This window comes from Narcine bancroftii, chromosome 2, assembly GCF_036971445.1.
Source record: "Narcine bancroftii isolate sNarBan1 chromosome 2, sNarBan1.hap1, whole genome shotgun sequence".
Lineage (NCBI taxonomy): Eukaryota > Metazoa > Chordata > Chondrichthyes > Torpediniformes > Narcinidae > Narcine > Narcine bancroftii.
In genome coordinates, this window is record NC_091470.1 from 285,982,808 (window position 1) to 286,003,510 (window position 20,703).

At 43.1% G+C, this 20,703-nt stretch overlaps 1 protein-coding gene across 6 annotated transcripts in view; it reads left to right on the plus strand.

Moving 5' to 3' along the window:
- Positions 1-20,703, plus strand: part of LOC138755364 (ubiquitin-conjugating enzyme E2 W) — an 84,850-nt gene that overhangs the window by 45,046 nt on the left and 19,101 nt on the right. The window lies entirely within an intron of this gene.

Consider the following 20,703-nt stretch of genomic DNA (forward strand, 5'->3'; position numbering starts at 1 on the left):
GTATTTGATGGCATACAAAATTCACGGCTATATAAGACCCCCCCCCCTCCCCCCGCCTCTTTTCAGCAGGGAATATTAAGAAATTTTTTGTATTTTTTTCAGGTAAGCGTTTGATGTTATTGAAATTTATAGCTACAGTATAGCAGAAAAAAAATTGGACAAAACATGCAACTAGGACAACAGGAAAAACCTTATTATTAATAATAATACTGCTGTAATTTACAAGAGAAAACAAAAGCTGTTGAGCTATAGCAAAAAACATTTTATAAAAACAAACTGCCGCTGGTGGTCCTCGTGCTGTTCCCGCTGCCCTGCTCTCTCCTGGTAGCCACTGTCGGTTCCCACGCTGATCCCTCCCGCTCTCTTGGTGGGGGGGGAGTGTGGGGGGATCAGTATGGGGACTGGTGGCAGCAGGTTGGTGGAATCAATGTGGGGACTGCTGGTGGGCTGTCGGGCGGGGGGAGTGGGGTGGTGGGATCTTTGTGGGGACTGGTGACAGACTCTTGGGGGAGCAGGGCAGTGAGATCAGTGTGGGGACTGGTGGCGGGATGTCAGCAGGGAGCGAGGCAGTGGGATCAGCTTGGGGACTGGTGGCGGGCTATCGGGGGGAAGTGGTCGGACCAGTGCGGGAACCGACAGCAGGCTGCTGGGAGAGTCTCCTGACAGCTCGGCACCAACCCCCACACTGATTGCACCGCCCTGCTCCCCCCCAGCTATGAACAGCACACCACCAGTTCCTAATGGTAGATGGCAGTGATGCTAGTGAACCATGCAGCGAAGATGATCACTCTTGATGTTATTCACCATTATCACTCTAATTTCAACTTCACATATAAGACCAGTGGGATATTTTTGAGCTTTTGTGGGAGGGAAAGAAAGTGGGTCTTCTATGCCATCAAGTATGGTAATTGTATTGGGGAAGATCTTGCAAAGAACAACAAGCCGCTTAAACTTGTTTGCTTCATGAAAGTATCCTCCCAGTTACATTCTTCTGATGGCAAGTCAGCTGCCAGGAAATTGGTGAGGCCTGAATGCAATGGCTGGCTCTGTATCAGAATTGCCTTGGCAGCCAGTGAGGCCCTGCCACAAAGTTTATCGGCTGCCAAAGCTAAATCGTCTAGGGTTGGAGTATTACGGAATGCTCTCAGAATGAGAGACTTTGGAAGAATAATCAATTTAAATTCTTAACAATTCATAATTACAGTCAATAAAAATTATGACTGATGAAGTGGAATTTTGGTTGATTACTAAACTAGTTAATTTTGGTTGATTACTAAACTAGTTAATTTTGGTTGATTACTAAACTAGTTAATTCAAGTCTGGATTTCATAATTCTTTGTAACAACAGCTGAAACAATGAATTAATTTAATGGTCATGTTACCAACTTTCAGGAATGTAGAATATTGTTTAGTTATTCCTGGGAATGATCAAAGTAAATTCAAATGAACACAAAGAACAGAAAATCAATAAGAACCTGTTTCTCAACGACATGGATATTTGCCGTATTGAAGAGTCCACTTCATTTTTTTCATAGAACTATAACTACAATTGAATGTATTGACATTTGATTAGAGTAGATGATTGTAGCAATGTAAAACATTGTTATGTGCTGGAAATTTAACCCAAAAATCTATTTAAAACCTATTATAAATGAGAAGATTTTTTTTCAGAATTTGTAATGAATAAGTTGAATCATAAAGTACTTAGTGGATGCCCACATTCCTGATCATTTCAAGATCTTTGTGGAGTATGGGTCTTTGAATGTTGAGAGAATAGACTTTAGGACTGGAAAGCTGAATTCTACAGAGAACTGATTTCTAGCAAAGGGGCTCTACACAATACTGCTCTCGCAAAAACAGCAAATTCCATGACACAGTCATGACGATAAATCTAATTCTAATATTGGTGTCCAGCAAGTCATGATGATAAATCTGATTCTAATATTGGTGTCCAGCAAGTCAGAGGCTTGGAATGTTAAAAAATGCAAGTCTAAATTTTGTTTCCCACATGACATCTATTGAAGAAACATTTGTGACTTTAGAAGTAACTACTTACATAAAATCAATTTATATTTTATAGCAGTCAAATTATGGTGGCAGGTTGGGAAGGAATTGTTACAGTTCTTGTTATTCACTGCTATATTGAGGCAACTGATCTTTAAATATGATTAAAAACCAGATTTAAGCTGCTTAGAGCTCAAATGAGTTTGATTTGACCTCACAATCCATTCTATCTTTTCTTAATATTTTGAAGAACTTCATTAATTCAGTTTTACTTTTCTTCACTTGATGTTGCAGTTCAATTTAAAATAATCTGGTGTATGCTTGGATTAAAAAAAATAAGACAGACTCATTTGATACTTGAAATTGCACATTATCGTGGTCCTTTTGTCAAAGGTGAAGCTAGTATTTTTGTATATTTTCTCATGGAATTTGGACTTTGTCAGGTTAAAATTTCATGCCCAACTCCACTAGGCACTGAAAGTGGTCATAATTTGCTTCAATAAACTTGTGAATTTTAGTAAGGCATCGGACAAGGTCCCCCATGAGACACTTACTCAGAAAGTCATGAGGCATGACTGTATGGATTCAGAATTGGCTTGCCTGTATAAAGCAGAGAGTACTAGTGGGCGGAAAGTATTCTTCCTGGAAGTCAGTGACTAGTGGAATTCTCGGACCTTGCCCTTTGTGATTTTTATAAATGACCTGGACGAAGATGTAGAGGGAGATGTGAATAGTGTTGAAGGTTGTTATTGGTTACAGCAAGATATAGATGCAGCGTTGAGTAGAAAATTGGCAGATGGAGTTCAATCCGGATAAGTGTGAGGTGATGCATTTTGGAAGATCAAACTGGAAGGCAGAGGACATGGTTAATAGTAGGATACTTAACAGTGTAGAAGAACGAAGGGACCTTGAGGTCCAAATCGATAAATCTCTCGTGTTTGCTGAGCAGGTTGATGGGAAAGTTAAGAAGGCCTCTTGTATGCTGGGCTTCATTAGCTGGGGGATTGAGTTCAGGAGTTGTGAGATGATGTTTCAGTTCTGATCACATGATTACAGAAAGGATGTGGAAGCTATGGAGAGGATGTAGAGTAAATTTACTTGGATGTTGCCTGGATTGGAAAATACGTCTTATGAGGCAAGGCTAGCAGAGCTAGGGCTTTTCTCTTTGAATCAAAGAAGGGTGAGAGGTAACTTAACAGAGGTCTACAAGATTATGAGAGGTATTGATAAGGGAAACAGCTTGCACCTTTTTCCTGGGGCTGGAGTAGCAAACATCAGAGGACATTGAACAAAGTGAAGGGAGGAAGGTTCAGAGGAGACATCAGGGGTATATTTTGTACACAGAGAGTTGTGGATGCCAGGAGTGCATTCCCAGGGATGGTGGTGGAGGCTGGAACATGGGGTATTTAAGTGACTCTTTGGCACATGGATGAAATAAAATTAAGGGTTAAGGAAGGTTTTGGTTTATATAGTTTGCTACAACATCATGGGCCAAAGGGTCTACATTGTGCTGTAATGTTCTATGTTCTAAGAATTAGAGGTAGGATGAGGCCGTTTGTGTTCACTGTTATGTTCATTAAGATTGTGGATGATCTTTTATCTCCGTAACACATACACTCAATATCGTATAAGCCTTGACATCCGAAAATCTTCACTGATGGAGTTTGCATAGCTATCTTGAGTGGTGTTGCCAAAGAATCACTGTCCTCTGGGTGAAAAGTTTCCATTTCTGTTATTTTGATACTGTGACCCAAGGACTAGACACCCATGTCAAAATGTCAACCGTACATCTACCCTGCTGAACTTGGCAGGAATTTATCTTTCAAGAGACCAACTTTCATCCTCCTATAAACATACTATTTGGCTTCATAACTACTTGCTCTACCTGCATGTTATTTTAAGGGATTCATAGAACAAGAGGACTCTGGTCCCTCTGCATTTCATGAACAAGGTGACTCTGGTCCCTCTGCATGGCAAAAACTTACAGCCTCTTAAAAATTCTTGGTATTTCTACTTTTCCTTTCAAATTGATTAGATCCTCTTTTTTCACATTAAGTTAGAAAAGCGGCTAGAGCAACACTGTCACAGTGCCTTCATCCCAGATTTAAATCTGGCACTGTCCGTAAGGAGTTTGCGTATTCTCCTCGTGTCTGTGTGGGTTTTCTGTTGCTCCAGTTTCCTCCCACCTTTCAAAATGTACTGGGATTGTAGGTAAATTAGGTGTAATTGGTCAGCATAGACTCAATGGCCAAAATGGCCTGTTATCATACTGTACGTCTAAATTTTAAAAATTAGATCACAAAATTCCCATTCCATGTGGTTTATAGATGCCCTGCATGTTACATCCTTGGAGAAAAAGATGACCTGGATTTTTGCTTCTTTGCCAAAAACATCAAGACCTGGGCATTCCCCATCTAGAAGCCCTGGAAGAATCAGGGAATTCACAACTTGTTGAGGGTGAGAACAAGGACATTTAAGGCCGGGGGTTGGATCTTTACAAGAAGTCTAGGTACGACCTGCAGAAGGCTATCTCTGAAGCAAAGTGGCAATTCCAGAAGAAGCTAGACAGATACATGCCAGCTGTGGCAAGGAGTGCAGGCAGTTACAGCCTACAAAGCAAGGGTAAACCTGAACACCTTTCTATGCCCACTTTGAGAAGAAGAACCAAACAGTGCCTACCAGAATCCCTGAAAAGGCTGAGACATCAGGCCTTGACGGCATACCTGGCAGGTACTGAAAATTTGTGCCAGCTAGTTGGAGTGTTCACGAACATTTTTAACCTCTCATTGCTGCAGAGGTTCCCACCACCAGTACCCAAAAAGAGTAGTGTGAGCTGCCGCAACGACTACTGCCCAGTCGCACTAAATTCTACTGTGATGAAATGCTTTGAGAGGCTGGTCATGACCAGAATTAACATGCATCTAAGCAAAGATCTGGACCTGCTGCAATTCGTCTATTTTCACAATCACTCCACAGCAGATGCAATATCGCTGGCTCTCCACTCAGCTATGGATCACCTAGAAAACAAAATTCATACATACAGCTGCTCTTCATTGACAACAGCTTAGCCTTCAGTACCATTACTCCCTCAGCGCTGGTCAAGAAGCGACAAACTCTAGGCTTCTATACCCACCTCTGCAACTCCATCCTTGACTTACTCATCAGAAGACCACAGTCAGTACGAATTGGAAACAACACCTCCTCTTCACTGATTATCAACACGAGCGCATCCCAAGGATGTGTGTTTAGCTCAGTGCTCTACTCATTATACACTCATTGGCCAGGTACAATTCTAATGCTATCTACAAGTTTGCTGATGACACCACAGTTTTCAGCAGAATTACAAATGGCAATGAGGAAGCCTACAGGAGGGAGATAGATCAGCTCGTTGAATGGTGTAACGACATCAACTGCGCTGAGGTCTAGAGCAAAACCAAGGAGATGATTGTGGACTTCAGGAGGAAATCAGGGGAACGTGACCCAGTCCACACGGAGGGCTCAGTAGTAGAGAGGGTCAAGAACTTCAAATTCTTGGGTGTCAACACCTCCGAGGATCTGTCCTGGAGCCTCCACATTGATGCAATCACAAAGAAGGCTCGCCAGCGGCTATACTTTGTGAAGTGTCTGAGGAGATTTGGTATGTCACCGAAGACTCTCGTAAACTTCTGCAGGTGTACCATGGAGAGAATTCTGGCTGGTTGCACCACTGTCTGGTACGGAGGTGCCAACTCTCAGGAAAAGAATAAACTCCAGAGGGCTTTTTCTCTCGGCCTGCGACATCACAGGCACCAGACTTTTAAAAATATTTTATTTATAATTTTTCCAAACTCAGACAGTTCCAATAATTGACAATACAACAATCACATTAATGAAGCCTATACATTTCTTCTGCTGAGTCAGGTTTTATTCCCCTCCCCATCTCAACAGAAATCAACCAAAAAAAAAGCACATTGACCATTTAAATAAAGAAACTTACATGAAAATGCAAAAAATGCTTCTTTTAATATAAAAAAAACAAGATGCCACTAACTGAAGACAAGTAACAAATTAAAAGGGGGGATAAAAAACACCTTAACCACAGGGCCTTTCCTCCAGGTCTCTTACATTCATCTCGACTTAACCTAATTGGAATGAAACCTCCCCCACAAAAAGACGAAGTACAAAGGGGAGGGGGCAGGCAGTGAAGCACAGGGGGCTGCGCTATATCCTTGTACCTATGTAACGCAGGTATGGTTGCCAGATTTTCAGAAAAGTTTCATATTTTTTTCCCTTACGTTATAGGTAATTTTCTCTCAGGGAACACAGCTCTGCATTTCCATATTCCAATGTGCAATGCCCAGATGAGAATCCAACTTTCAAGTCACCGCTATGCACTTCCTGGCCATCGCCAATGTGATCAACACAAATTGGATATGAAATTTGGACAGCTTCATTGTAAGCCTTATGTCCATGATGTTTCCAAACAGGAACAATTCTGGGTCCTGTGGAAATTCTTTACCTATAAATTTCTCTAGGACTTGGTCTAGCTCTACCCAAAAGGGCCTCACCCTGGAGTATGACCAGGTTGAGTGACAAGCACTAGAGTTCACTCCTTCAAGGACATCCACATGAGATGGTGTCTTAAAGCATCCTCTGTCCTCAAAAGACCCCCCACCATCCAGGCCGTGCCCTCTTCACTCTGCTACTATTGGGAAAAAGGTACAGGAGTCTAAAGATGAGCACTCAGCGGCACTTATCCACTGCCATCAGATTTCTGAATAATCAATGAACCAAAGTCAATGTCTTACTTTTCGTGCCATGTTATTGTTATTATTTTATAATAATATGAATAATATATTTTTATAATAATATGTTTGCTCTATGTCGCTGCTGCAAAATAACAAATTTCAGGACTTGTTCATGACAATAAATTCTGATTCAAATTCTGAACATCTGTTAGATAAGAATAGGATCAGAATTGGGTAGGACACAGGAAAATAGCTGGGTGAGACTCCCTTTCTTGGAAAAGGAATGGGGAATATAAATAATAAATGTTGTTCATTATTATTTTTGTATAGAACTAATAAATTTCTTGCATATTGGATAGAATGCCATTGTAAAGCGCAGATGCAATGTAATGGACTTGAAGCATTTCTCTGTTTCTTGCTGCATGGATGCTGATTGATCAGCGTTTCAGTATTATAAGACCATAAGACAGTGGTTCGCAACCTTTTTCTTTTTGCTTGAGAAGAATTGTCATTGGCCCATTTCCTTTGGAGTTAAGAAACGTGCACATAACGAATCAATTAGGTATGATTAAAACAATGGTTCTCAACCTTTTTCTTTCCACTCATGTACCACCTTAAGCAATCACTTACTAATCACAGAGCACCTATGGCATAGGGATTACTTAAAGTGGTATGTGAATGGAAAGAAGAAGGTTGAGAACCACTGCTATAAGGCATAGGAGCAAAATAGGCTATTCAGCTCATCGAGTCTTCCCTGCCATTTAATCATGAGTTGATCATTTTCACATTCAGCTGCACTGCCCTCCCTTCTCTGCATAATCTGACTCCTTGGGTAATCAGGAACCTACCAATCTCTACCTCAAATACACCCACTGATTTGGTTTTCACTCCACCTGTGGCAACAAATTCCATAAATTTACCACCCTCTGGCTTATGAAATTCCTCTGCATCTCTGTTCTGAGCAGAAGCCCTTCAATCCTGAAGTTGTGCCTTCTTGTCCTGGACTCTCCCTCCATGGGAAACAACTTTACAGCATCTACTCTCTCCATGCCTTTCAACGTGCAAAGTATTCCGATAACATTCCCACCCCCCCCCCCCCCACGAAACTCCAATGAGTGCAGGTCAAGAACTGTCTAAACACTCCTCATATGATAACCCTTTCATTCCTGGAATCATCCTTGCAAACCTCCTCTGAACCCTTTCCTTCGTTAGCACATTCTGTCTTAATGAGTCGCCCAACCCTGCTCACAATGCTCCAAGTAAGGTCTCACCAGTGTCTTGTAAAGCCTCAACATGACATCCTTGCTTTTATACTCTATTCCTCTTGAAATGAATGCCAGCATTGCATTCGTGTTCTTCACTGACTCAACATGCAAATTTATCTTCACACAAAACTGCACAAGGACTCCCAGGTCCCTTTGCATCTGTGTATTTTCAATTTTCTCCCCAATTACAAAATAGTCTGCCCATTTATTTTTTCTGCATGTGCATGATCATACACTATCTGATGTTGTATTTCATTTGCCACTTCTTTGTCCATTCTCCTAATCTATCCAAGGGAAACTGGAAACAAAGTCAAATACTTGGCAGATATGGCAGGACTTGCAGGCCATTACATCATAAATGGATGTGACGTTTCACTACCCAATGAGATGAATACCTTTTACGCTCACTTTGAAAAGGAGAATTCAATGGTACCAATGAGAATCCCTGCAGAAGCCGGCGACCCTGTGTTATATCTGTTTGAAGCCCACGTCAGAACAACTTTCAAGAGGGTAAACTCTTGCAAGGTGTCAGGTCCTGATGATATACGTGACAGGGTGCGGAAAATCTGTTCTAACCAACTATTTGCTCACGGACATTTTCAATCCCTTGTTGCTGCAGTCGGAGGTTCCATCTGATTCAAAAGGGCATCAGTGCCCAAGAAGAGCTGTGTGAACTGCCTCAATGACTGTCCAATAGCCCTCACATCTTCTGCGATTAAATACTTTGAGAGGTTGGTCATGGCCAAGTTAACTGTACCTAGGTAAAGACCTGGACCCACTGCAACACGCCTCCCAGCACAATTGCTCCACGGCAGATGCAATCTCTTTGGCTCTCCACTCAGCCCTGCATCGCCTTGACAACAGCAACTTGTACATCAGGCTGTAGTAGTAGTTTATTTATATAGTGCATTTAATACAATGCACGTTGATCCAAATTACTGAATATACAATTAGGAATAAATTGGTTACTATCTAAATGTTGACAGGCAGTCAAAATACACCAGCACAGCCATCTTTTTACATAGACTATCCAACTTAGAACATTAATTATTTAAACCCTAATCCCTTCCTCCCGATTGCAGCAATGAACAACTCCCCATTTTTCCCAATCAAGGCTGCTTTTCATTGATTACAGCTCAGCTTTCAACACCATCATACCTTCAGCACTGGTCAGGAAGCTTCAAAACCTGGGTTCTGCAAATGGATCCTTGACTTCCTCATCAGAAAACCACAGTCAGTGCAAATCGATAACAAAATCTCTTCAGGTGCACCTCAAGGATCTGTGTTTAGCCCACTGATTCACTCTCTCTACGCCCAAGGCACTGTGACTAGACACATTTCAAATGCCATCTACAAATTTGCTGATCACACCACAGTCATTGACAGAATCACAGATGACAGAGGAAGTGTACAGGAGTGAGATGGATCAGCAAGTTGAGTGCTGTCACATCAGCAACTTACATTCAATGTAAGCAAAATGAAGGAACTGATTGTGGACTTCAAGAATGGGAATCCAGAACACAAACCAGTCCTCATCAAGGCGTCAGCAGTGGAAAGGGTAATCAACACTAAATTCCTGGATGTCATCGTCTCTGAAGATCTATCCTGAGGCCTTCATGTCAATGTAATCATTAAGAAGACTCTCTAGTGGCTATGCTCCGTTAGGAGTTTGAGATTTGCAAATTTCTACAGGTGTACTACGGAGAGCATTCTGATCAGTTGCATCACTGTCTGGTATGGAGGTACCAATGCACAGGACAGGAATAGGGTGCAGAGAGTTGTGAACTCAGGCAGTGCCATCGTGAGCATTAGCCTTCATTCCATTAAGGACACCTACAAGAGGCAGTGTCTCAAGAAAGCAGCCTCTATCATCAAGGATCCTAATCACCCAGGCCGTGCCCTTTTCTGACTGCTACCATCAAGAAGGAAGTACAGGAGTCCGAAGATGACACCCAAAGGTATAAAATAGCTTCTTCCCCTCTGCCACCAGACTTCTGAATGCACAATGAACCACAGATGCTCCCTCGGTTTTTAGTTTCTTTTGCATTGATTTTAAAAAAAATGTAATTAATAGCAATTTTTACACCTGTAATTCTGCCACAAAACAACAAATTTTGTGACGTTTTCATGACAATAAATTCTGATTCTGAAGTCTCACTGTTTCCTCAACACTACTTGCTGCTCCATCTACCATTTGCAAACTTGGCCACAAATCCATTCATTCCACAATCTAAATCATTAATGTACAAGATAAAAAGAAGCAGTCCCAACACCGAACCCTGTGGAACACTGCAAGCAAGTGTTGGCCAACTAGTATATGTTTTCTGCATTCCAATTCTCTGCTTCTTGCCAATCAGCCAATGCTCTACCCACACAAGTATGTTTCCTGTTATACCATGGGCTCTTATCTTGTTACGTAGCCTCATGTGTGGCACTTTGTCAAAGGACTTGGGAAAATCCAAATGGACAATATCCACTGCATCTCCTTTATCTAGCTTACTTGTCACTTCTTGAAAGAATTCTGATAGGTTTGTTAAGCACAATTTTCCCTGAAGGAAATCGTGCTGGCTTTGGTCTATCTTGTTGTATGTCTCCAAGTACTCTGTAACTTTATCCTTGAGTTCAAGGATATATTTCAAATATATGATATCAGTAGTATTTTGTACTGAATGAAAAATTAAATGATTTTCACAGATTTTAATTAAAAAAAAATAGTTGATTATTCCAAACAAATTGGAAATAATATCTCCATGGATATTCATAAAAATGTAGTATTCAGGTTGACATTCTCGTTCCTTTAAGTAACGTGATTTTACCCTTGCTATATGATTTTGTTTTGTTGTTGTTTTGATTAAGCCAAAGATAGCAAAAGATATGCTTAGTGTGATTTGTTAGAGCAACTGCCAATCCACTACCAATGGTAACACAAGAACATGAGTTAGTCATCAGGTTTATAATACAGTTGCAGGCCTTTTGGCCCAACCTGTTCATGCTGACCAAGTTGTCTATCTAAGCCAGTCCCATTTTACCTGCATGTGGCCCATATCCCTCTAAAGCACACATGTCAAACTCTGGCCCGCGGGCCAAATTTGGCACGCGATATAATTATATTTGGCCCGCAAGATTATTTAAAAAATGTATTAGAGTTGGCCCGCCCTGCAGCGAGAGCCGATGCTGTTTTTTGGTAATGTCACCCCCACCATCCTCCCCCTTAATTACACATCCTTCCACATTGTAACACGAGAAATTGTAACACGAGAAGTCTGTCGATGTCATCAGCCGGCAAGCCAGTTGGAAGGTTCCCCGCACAACCAGTCACTTCTCCCACCTGTCAAGCGGTGCGGCGGATTGGCGAACGCCTGTGATTTCCTGTCGGCGCGACGGGCATGGCAGGCTGCGCGAGCCTCGCGCGACTGGCACCGGACGGCCCTTCAACAGAGCGAGCGCACTTCTCCCAGTCGCCACGGCCTTCAGCGCTTGCACCCGCGCGGACCCCAGGGACGGCTGGTTCGGCCCTGCACGTGAAGAGAGAGATGGTGGCTGTCCGCAAAGGCTGATCGGCAGCACGCTGGGCCTGAGTGGGTGGGTAAGCAGGGGTGGGCAGAGGGTGTAGGTGAGGAGTAATGGGCAGGGGAAGTTATGGTGGTGCGAGGGGCAGTTAGAGGGAGGGATGAGTAGAAGGAGGGGTGGATAGGGAAGAGGTAAAAGGGGAGGGGCAGGGTGAGTAGGGAGGGGTGATTAGAGGGTGAGAGATGGGTAGAGGGAGGAACAGGTTGAGGGGAGAGGCAGTAGAGGGGCATGTATAGGATGGGGTGGGTAGAGGCAGAGCAAGTAGTGTGAGGGGTGAGTAGAGGTTGGGTAAAGGACTGGTCAGGTAGAGGGATGGTGGGTCGAGGGTGAATAGAGGCCTAGAGCCTGAGGAGTGAGCAGGAAATGCTGAGTCCTGATGCAGGCCAAAATGGACACAGCCTGTGAATGCTGACTACATCTCCACAGGGACCAAATATGTTTCCCTCAGGTCAAGCAAAGGGTGAACTTGAGCTACCAACTCCTGACCTGTAACATTATCCTCCTAAAGTTATATCCTAAAGTTTAACATTACATATGTTGAAAGAAGAGAAAACATGCAGATGTTGTTGAAAATTTTCAATAAATATTTAGTTCGGCCCTCGACTTAGTCCAAGTTTTTAATTTTGGCCCTCCGTGAATTTGAGTTTGACACCCCTGCTCTAAAGCTTTTCCTATCCATGTACCTGCCTAAATGTATTTTAAACATTGTAATTGTACCCATCTCTGTAGCTTCCTTTGGCAGTTCATTCCATATACACACTATCTTCTGTTGGAAAATGTTGCCCCTCAAATTAATTTTAAATCTTTTCCCTCTCACCTTAAATTCCTTAGTTATAGACTCCCCGACCCTAGGGAAAAAGACTAATCCATGTCCCTCATGACTTAATATATTTCTGTAAAGTCACCCCTCAGCTTTCTGCACTCCAGGGGAAAAAACCCATCTTATCCAGTTCCTCCTTGTAACTCAAGTCCCCCCCCCCTCCCCCCCGCCATCTCAGTATCATTCTTGTAAATCTTTTCTGCACCATCTCTATTTCAATGATGATTTTCTAATAGGTAGATTACCAAAATTAAGTGCCCAGACGGAATATAAGTTATTGTTCCTCCAATTTTCATGTAGCCTTGGTTTAATTTCATTGAGCACCTTTGCACTGGCCGCTGTATCTGCAAGGACTTCCCAGTCGTGAACCATTTAAATTCCACACACAATCGCCACACCAATATGCCTCATGTACGGTCAAAATGAGGCTGCCCATGAATTGGAGGAACAATACCTTATATTCCACTGGGCATTCCCAAACCAGACTGAATTAACATTGACCTCCAATTTCTGTTAACCCCCTCCCTTGAGTCTCTTTCTTCTCCTATCCCTTCATCTCCTATCCTCCAGCTCTCAACTTTTCTCTCCTATCAGAGAGCTACCCTCTCCCCAGTCACTTCTCAGTTTTTTTGCTCTTCTGACCTCTTACCTATATTCATCTATTACCTGTTGCCTGAGCCGTTCTCTCTTCCTCCCCCCCACTGCCCCACCATCACCTTTTTATTCAGGTGTCTTCCTGTTTATGCTTATGCCTGACAACAGGCCCAGGCCTGAAATGTTGGTTGCCCTTTACATCCTATAGTTGCTGCATGACCTGCTGGTTTTCTCCAGCATGTTTGTGTATTGCGGAAAAGTTGTATTGCTACTTTTATCTTGGAATTTGGAACCACTAGTACAAAGATTATGGCTAATGAGAGCTTGAGTTTGGGCTATAGTGGACCAAATGGCCGATCTCACTCCAAAATGAGGCTGTAGTATGTTCAGTATGCTAGGAAAATGGCCACATCTTTTGAACAGATGTAAACTCTAGAGTATCTTGAAATTTCCCATTTCTGTGGTAGTTTAATCAGTTGTAAAATTGAAGACTTGCAATATATTCCCCATCTCAAATGGTTTGGAATTTGTACCTATTTTTAAGAAGGGAGGGAGAGAGAATACGGGAAATTATAGACCAGTCACCCTGATGTCAGTGGTGGGGAAGATATTGGAATCCATCATTAAAGGAGAAATAGCAGAACACTTAGGAAGGAATAATAGTATCAGCGCTAGTCAGCATGGGTTCCTTAAAGGAAAATCTTGCTTGACTAATCTCCTGGAATTTTTCGAGGACATTACAAGGAGGGTGGACTCGGGAGAGCCAGTGGATGTGGTGTACTTGGACTTTCAGAAAGCCTTCGATAAAGTTCCACACAGGAGGCTAGTTTCCAAAATCAAGGAGCATGGTATCGGGGTTAGGGTGTTGTCATGGATAGATAATTGGTTGAGAAAGGGTCATTTGCTGGAATGCAGGATGTGATGAGTGGGGTCCGGCAGGGGTTGGTGTTGGGTCCTCAGTGGTTTATCATTTATGTAAATGATTTGGATGAGGGGATAAATAACTCCATATGCAAATTCGCAGATGACACTAAACTGGGTGGGAGTGTAAAGAGTGAGGAGAATGTCAGGAAATTGCATGGGGACTTGGATAGTTTAGGGGAATGGGCGGAAAGATGGCAGATGAAGTTTAATGTGAGTAAATGGGAGGTTGTCCATTTTGGAGGCAGAAACAAGAGAGTAGAATATTATTTAAATGGAGTTAAGCTAGGGAGTGGGGTAATGCAAAGGGATCTGGACGTACTTGTTCACCCAGTCATTGAAAACTAGCATGCAGGTTCAGCAAGCGGTGAAGAAGGCGAATGGTATGTTGGCTTTCATAAAGAGGGGATTGGAGTATAGGAGTAGAGAAGCCCTCCTGCAGTTGTTCAGGGCCCTGGTGAGACCTCACATGGAGTATTGCATCCAGTTCTACTTCCCACACCTAAGAAAGGACATACTTGCTATAGAGGGAGTGCAGCGCAGGTTTACAAGGTTAGTTCCCTGGATGGCAGGATTATCATATGCGGATAGGTTAGAAAGACTTGGACTATATGCGATGGAGTTTAGAAGGATGAGGGGAGACATGATTGAGGTATTTAGGATTATCAAAGGACTTGACAGGGTGAAATCAGAGCACATGTTCCCAATGATGGGTGAGACTAGGACTAGAGGGCATAATTTAAGAATGTAGGGAAGGCCATTTAAGACAGAAATGAGGAGAATTTTTTTTTACCCAGAGAGTTGTGGGTCAGTGGAAGAGGGTGGTGGGGGTTGATTCGTTGGATAAATTTAAGAGAGAGTTGGATAAGGCTCTTGTGGGCAAGGGAGTTAAGGGTTATGGGGATAAGGTGGGATTGGTTATTGAAAGGGAAAGATCACCCAAGATCCGATAAATGGTGGTGCTGGTTCGAAGGGCCAATTGGCATACTCTAGCACCTCTTGTCTATTGGCTCACTAGTTAATGTTTGGCGGGCTCCTTTTCCAATCATTTGAGGCTATTATTCACATGCTTGCTTTCCATTTACCCAAGTTTACTGGAAAATTTGTGATACAAAAAAGTGATTTAAACAACTTTGAAGTACAGGTATTAATAAAAATAATATCCAGTCATCCAGAAAATCTGCTAGTCCAGCACCTCAAATGTCCCAAGTATACTATATTACAGGCAGAAACCTGGGTTACCTCAGTTATTTTTGATTTTCTGATGGAGGGAGATCCTTGGTTGGAGCAGCTCAGCAGCATTGTGGGTGAGCATTTCTGCAAATGCTTTGGGATTTTTGTTTGCTCTCCAATAAGCCATGTTTTTGGCTTGATTAGTCAGTGGTCAATTTTTTCCCCCAATACCTCATAGATTTTGTGTGAAATCTTTGGTACCAACTTGGTCAAATGCTTTGTCATCTCTAAAGTCAACCTATATTGCCTGTGATTAGACAATGTGACACACCTAACCAAAGCTAAGCTTCATAAATCAAGTTGAGTAATCACCATGTGATAACACTCACCAATGCATTAATATCACTTTGATAATTGAGAACTGGGTGATAGGACAATATGTAGCCAGACTGGGTCTGGATTTTGATGTCAGGATATACTCATGTTAAATTCTAGTTGTTCCAGTAGATCATAGTGTTGTTTACCACTGAATTCAACCATGAACACTCATTGAACCAGCCTGAGTGTGACCGGCTTGGTCACAGATTTTGTTGTACTGTGGCAGTTTTTTTCTTTTTAATTTGCGCTTCACTGACATGCGTGTACATAATTACAATTTTGTTGCTTTATTTGGCTGATTGGGCATATTTGACAGAAAGTAATCCCTGTTGACTAAGTTGGAAAACCACAAATGTGACTCCATTGTTCAAAATAGAAGACAAAAAAAATGTTAATTATAAGCCTGTTATCATAACATCTATTTGTTGATAAAAATCCTAAATAAGAGGAAGAATAGCTGGTCATTTATGAGAAGTTTAATACTAGAGCCAGCTCTTCAGCGCTTGACGTCCTGCTTTGCGGAAACTGCCAAAATGTTTGGCCTGGAAGTCAGCCTGAAGAAAACTGAGGTCCTCCATCGGCCAGCTCCCCACCATGACTACCAGCCCCCCCACATCTCCATCGGGCACACAAAACTCAAAACGGTCAACCAGTTTACCTATCTCGGCTGCACCATTTCATCAGATGCAAGGATCGACAATGAGATAGACAACAGACTCGCCAAGGCAAATAGCGCCTTTGGAAGACTACACAAAAAAGTCTGGAAAAACAACCAACTGAAAAACCTCACAAAGATAAGCGTATACAGAGCCGTTGTCATACCCACACTCCTGTTCGGCTCCGAATCATGGGTCCTCTACCGGCACCACCTACGGCTCCTAGAACGCTTCCACCAGCGTTGTCTCCGCCCCATCCTCAACATCCATTGGAGCGCTTACATCCCTAACGTCGAAGTACTCGAGATGGCAGAGGTCGACAGCATCGAGTCCACGCTGCTGAAGATCCAGCTGCGCTGGATGGGTCACGTCTCCAGAATGGAGGACCATCGCCTTCCCAAGATCGTGTTATATGGCGAGCTCTCCACTGGCCACCGTGACAGAGGTGCACCAAAGAAAAGGTACAAGGACTGCCTAAAGAAATCTCTTGGTGCCTGCCACATTGACCACCGCCAGTGGGCTGATAACGCCTCAAACCGTGCATCTTGGCGCCTCACAGTTTGGCGGGCAGCAACCTCCTTTGAAGAAGACCGCAGAGCCCACCTCACTGACAAAAGGCAAAGGAGGAAAAACCCAACACCCAACCCCAACCAACCAGTTTTCCCCTGCAACCGCTGCAATCGTGTCTGCCTGTCCCGCATCGGACTTGTCAGCCACAAACGAGCCTGCAGCTGACGTGGACTTTTTACCCCCTCCATAAATCTTCGTCCGCGAAGCCAAGCCAAAGAAGAATACTGGATAATCAAGCCAAGTCAGCGTGATCTTATGTAAATGTTTGACAAATTTGCCAATGTACTTTGAAGACTCAATAAGTAGAATTGATGGAGGAAAACCTGTAGTTATGGTGTATTTGAACTCCCGGAAAGCATTTGATGAGATGCCACACAAAAAGCTGCTTTACAAGATAAGAACTCATTATATTTGAGGAAATATCTTAGCAAAGATCAAAGATTGGTTATCCCCTGGAAGCCTGAGAGTGGGGGGGGGGGAAAAACACATTTTTTTTAGACTGGAAGAATGTAACTAGCCTATTATCGTATTGATCAATTTTTGGCCCTCAATTACTTAGATTACAGATTACAGGGCAGAGTGCAAGGTATCCAGATTTACTGATGACATGGGTGTAAGTGGGAGAATATATTTAATGAGGATCAGTATGTGGAACTACGATATTGTGGCTGTTACTGAAACTTGACTGGAGGAAGGGCAAGATTGGCTGATGGGGGTACTTTATAAAGAATATGATGGGAGGTAGAAAAGTGGGAGGGACAGCTATAGAAAGGGAGGACACTGGCGATGGAGTGTCCATTGTGTCAGTGTGGGTAGAAGTAAAAAATAGGAAAGGAGCTATCACTGTTCTGGGAGTAGTCTATAGGCCCCCAAATTGCTCTTGGGACACTGAGTAGCAGATAAGCAGGCAGATTTTGTAAAGGTGCAGGAAATACAAGGTTGTAGTTATGGGTGATTTCAACTTCCCTAATATTTACTAGCACCTACTGAACTGCAAGAGGGATAGATGGATGTGTGCAAGAAGGATTCCTGACAAAGGAGGTGGACTGGCTGACAAGAGGAGAGGCCATATTGGATCTGGTTCTGGGGAATGAACCTGGTTAGGTGGCAGACCACTTAGTGGGGGAGCATTTTGGTGAGAGTGATCACAACTCCCTTAGATTCAAACCAGCTATGGAAAAAGATAAAAACAGTCAAACTGAGAAGTGATTATTTGGGGAAGGGAAAATTGTGAAGGGATGAGGCAGGAACTAGTGAAAATAAATTGGAAACAAATGTTTAAGGGTGAAAGCACATAAGTAATGTGGAGGAAGTTTGGGGACCACTTGTGCAGGGTTCAAGATAGGTTTGTTCCTATCAAGGAAAAGATGGTAGGAAAAGGGAACTGTGGCTGATGAAACATGTTAGGTAATTAGTCAAGAGGAAAAAGGAAGCATACATTAGATGTAGAAAACAGGAAGGGCTCATGAGAAATGTATGGTAGCCAGGAAGGATCTTAAGAAAGCACTTTGGAGAGCTTGAAGGGGGCATGAAAAGACCTTGGCATGTAGAATTGAGGAGAACCTCAAGGCATTCTATGCGTATGTGAAGAATGGCTAGAATGAAGGTGGGGCCACTAAAGGATAAAGGAAGCAACATGTCCCTGGAGGCAGAGGAGGATGGAGAGGTTCTAATTGAATACTTTGCATCAGTATTCACAAGAGAAAAGGACCTTGATCATGGTGAGGTCAAAATTGAACATGCCTGTGTTCTGGACAATGTGGAGGTTAAGGAAGTGGAATTGTTGGAGCTTCTTAAAAATATCAAGATTTAAAAGTCCCCAGGGAGGGATGTGATATACCCCAGGCTGCTGTGGGAAGTAAGAAAAGAGATAGCTGGGGTAGTAGCTATGATCTTTGAATCCTCTTTGGCCACAGGGGATGTGCCGGAGGACTGGAGAATGGCAAATGTAGTTCTCTTGTTTAGAAAAGGTAATAGGGAGAATTCTGGGAATTATAGACCAGAGAGTCTTATGTCAGTGGTTCGCAAACTAATGGAGAGGATTCTTAAGGATAGGATCTATGAGCATTTGGAAAAGTACAGCCTACTCAAGGATAGTTTTTTGAGGAGGTAACAAAAGAAATTAATGAGGGTAGGGCGGTAGATGTGGTTAGCATGGGTTTTAGCAAGGCATTTGACAAGGTCCCCCAAGAGAGACTCATCCAGAAAGTCGTGAGGCATGGGATCATGAAACCTTGGGTATGTGGATAGAAAATTGACTTGTAAGAAGAAAGCAGAGAATAGTAGTGGAAGGAAAGTATTCTGCTTGGAGTCGGTAACCAGTGGAGTTCTGCAGGAATCTGTTCTGGGATCCCTGCTCTTTGTGATTTTTATAAATGACCTGGAGGAAGAGACGGAAGATGGGTTTGTAAGTTTTCAGATGACACAAAGGTTGGAAGAACTGTGGATGGAGCTGAAGGTTGTCGAAGTTTACAAGAGAATATAGACAGAATGTAGAGTTGGGCAGAAAAGTGGCAGATAGATTTCAATCCGAATAAGTGTGAGCTGATACATTTTGGAAGGACAAACCTGAAGGATGAGTACAGGGTTAATGGTTAGTTACTTAAGAGTGTGGATGAGCAGAGGGAACCTTAGGGTGCAAATTCATACGTCCTTCAAGGTTACCACACAGGTTAATAGGATAGTTAAGAAGCCCTATTGGATGCTGGGATTCATTAATGGGGTATTGAATTCAGTAGAGAGGTCATGTTACAACTCTACAAATCTTTGCTAAGACCACACTTGAAGTATTGTGCTCAGTTCCAGTCACCTCATTATAGGAAGGATGGAGAGGGAGCAGAGGAGATGGGAATCAAGTCTTATGAAGCAAGGTTAGCCAGGTTAACAGAGCTGGGACTTTTCTCTTTGGAGCGTAGAGGATGAGAGGAGACTTGATAGAGGTCTACAAGATTATGAGAGGAATAGATAGGGTAGACAGCCAACACCTATATCCTAGGACAGGACCAGCAAACACCAGAGGATATATTTACAAAGTTAAGGGAGGGAAGTTTAGGGGAATCATCAGGGGTAAGTTTTTTTTTACACAGAGTTGTGGGTGCCTGGAATGGCTTGCTGGAGATGATGGTAGAGGCTGAAACATTGGGGGCATTTAAGAAACTCTTAAGGCTTCTTCAGGTGGATTCTCTGCTAAGAATGTGCCTGAAGAAGAGGAAGCGGCCCTTTGACTTGCCATTCAGGTGGCAGTGCTAAAGGCGCAGCGTTAGCCACCTGAAGGGACAGCTGCACCAGATGCACATCTGAGCGCACTCCTGCTCCTGTCCCTTCGGGTTGTCAGAGCTGGGACAGCCAGTGCAGGCTATCAGCATGGGGACATCCAGCGTGGGATGTCCCCACACTGATTGCACTGTCCCGCTCTGCCCTGGCGGGGGAGAACAGGGCTGGGGTGGCCAGTGGGTGAATACAGTGCTGGAGCAACCGGTGGGTGAGCACGGGGCTGGGGCGGCCGGAGGGGGAGAAGGGGCTGAGTACGGGGTTGCGGCGGCTGGCGGGGGAGAGGGGCGCTGGAGCGACCAGCGGGTGAGTACGGGGCTGGGGCGGGTGGCGGGTGAGTTCAGGGCTGGGGCGGCCGGCGAGTGAGTATGGGGCTGGGGAGAAGGGGGTACCTTGTTTAAATGTTGGCAGTGGTACAAAAGATTCCTTAAAATAGTATTTTGTTCTCTGGCATTAAAAAAATTAGATCTATATTCTTTGGAATTTAGAAGAATGAGGAATTATATTTTTGAAATGTCTATTAGGATATATGTCAATGTTTTGACTAATGAGAGAATCATGAATGAGGGGACTTTCTTGCAAGATTAGAGAACTTGGCAGTGTGTGCAGGAAGTTCTTGCAGAGGATAGTGAATCTCTAGAATTCTCTGCCCTGGAGACTTGTGAATTCTAAGACATTGGGATCATTTTTTTTTAAAAGTCGATACTTTTTTGAAAGATTTGGGAGTGGAAAATTGGCACAAAAGAGAAGATGAA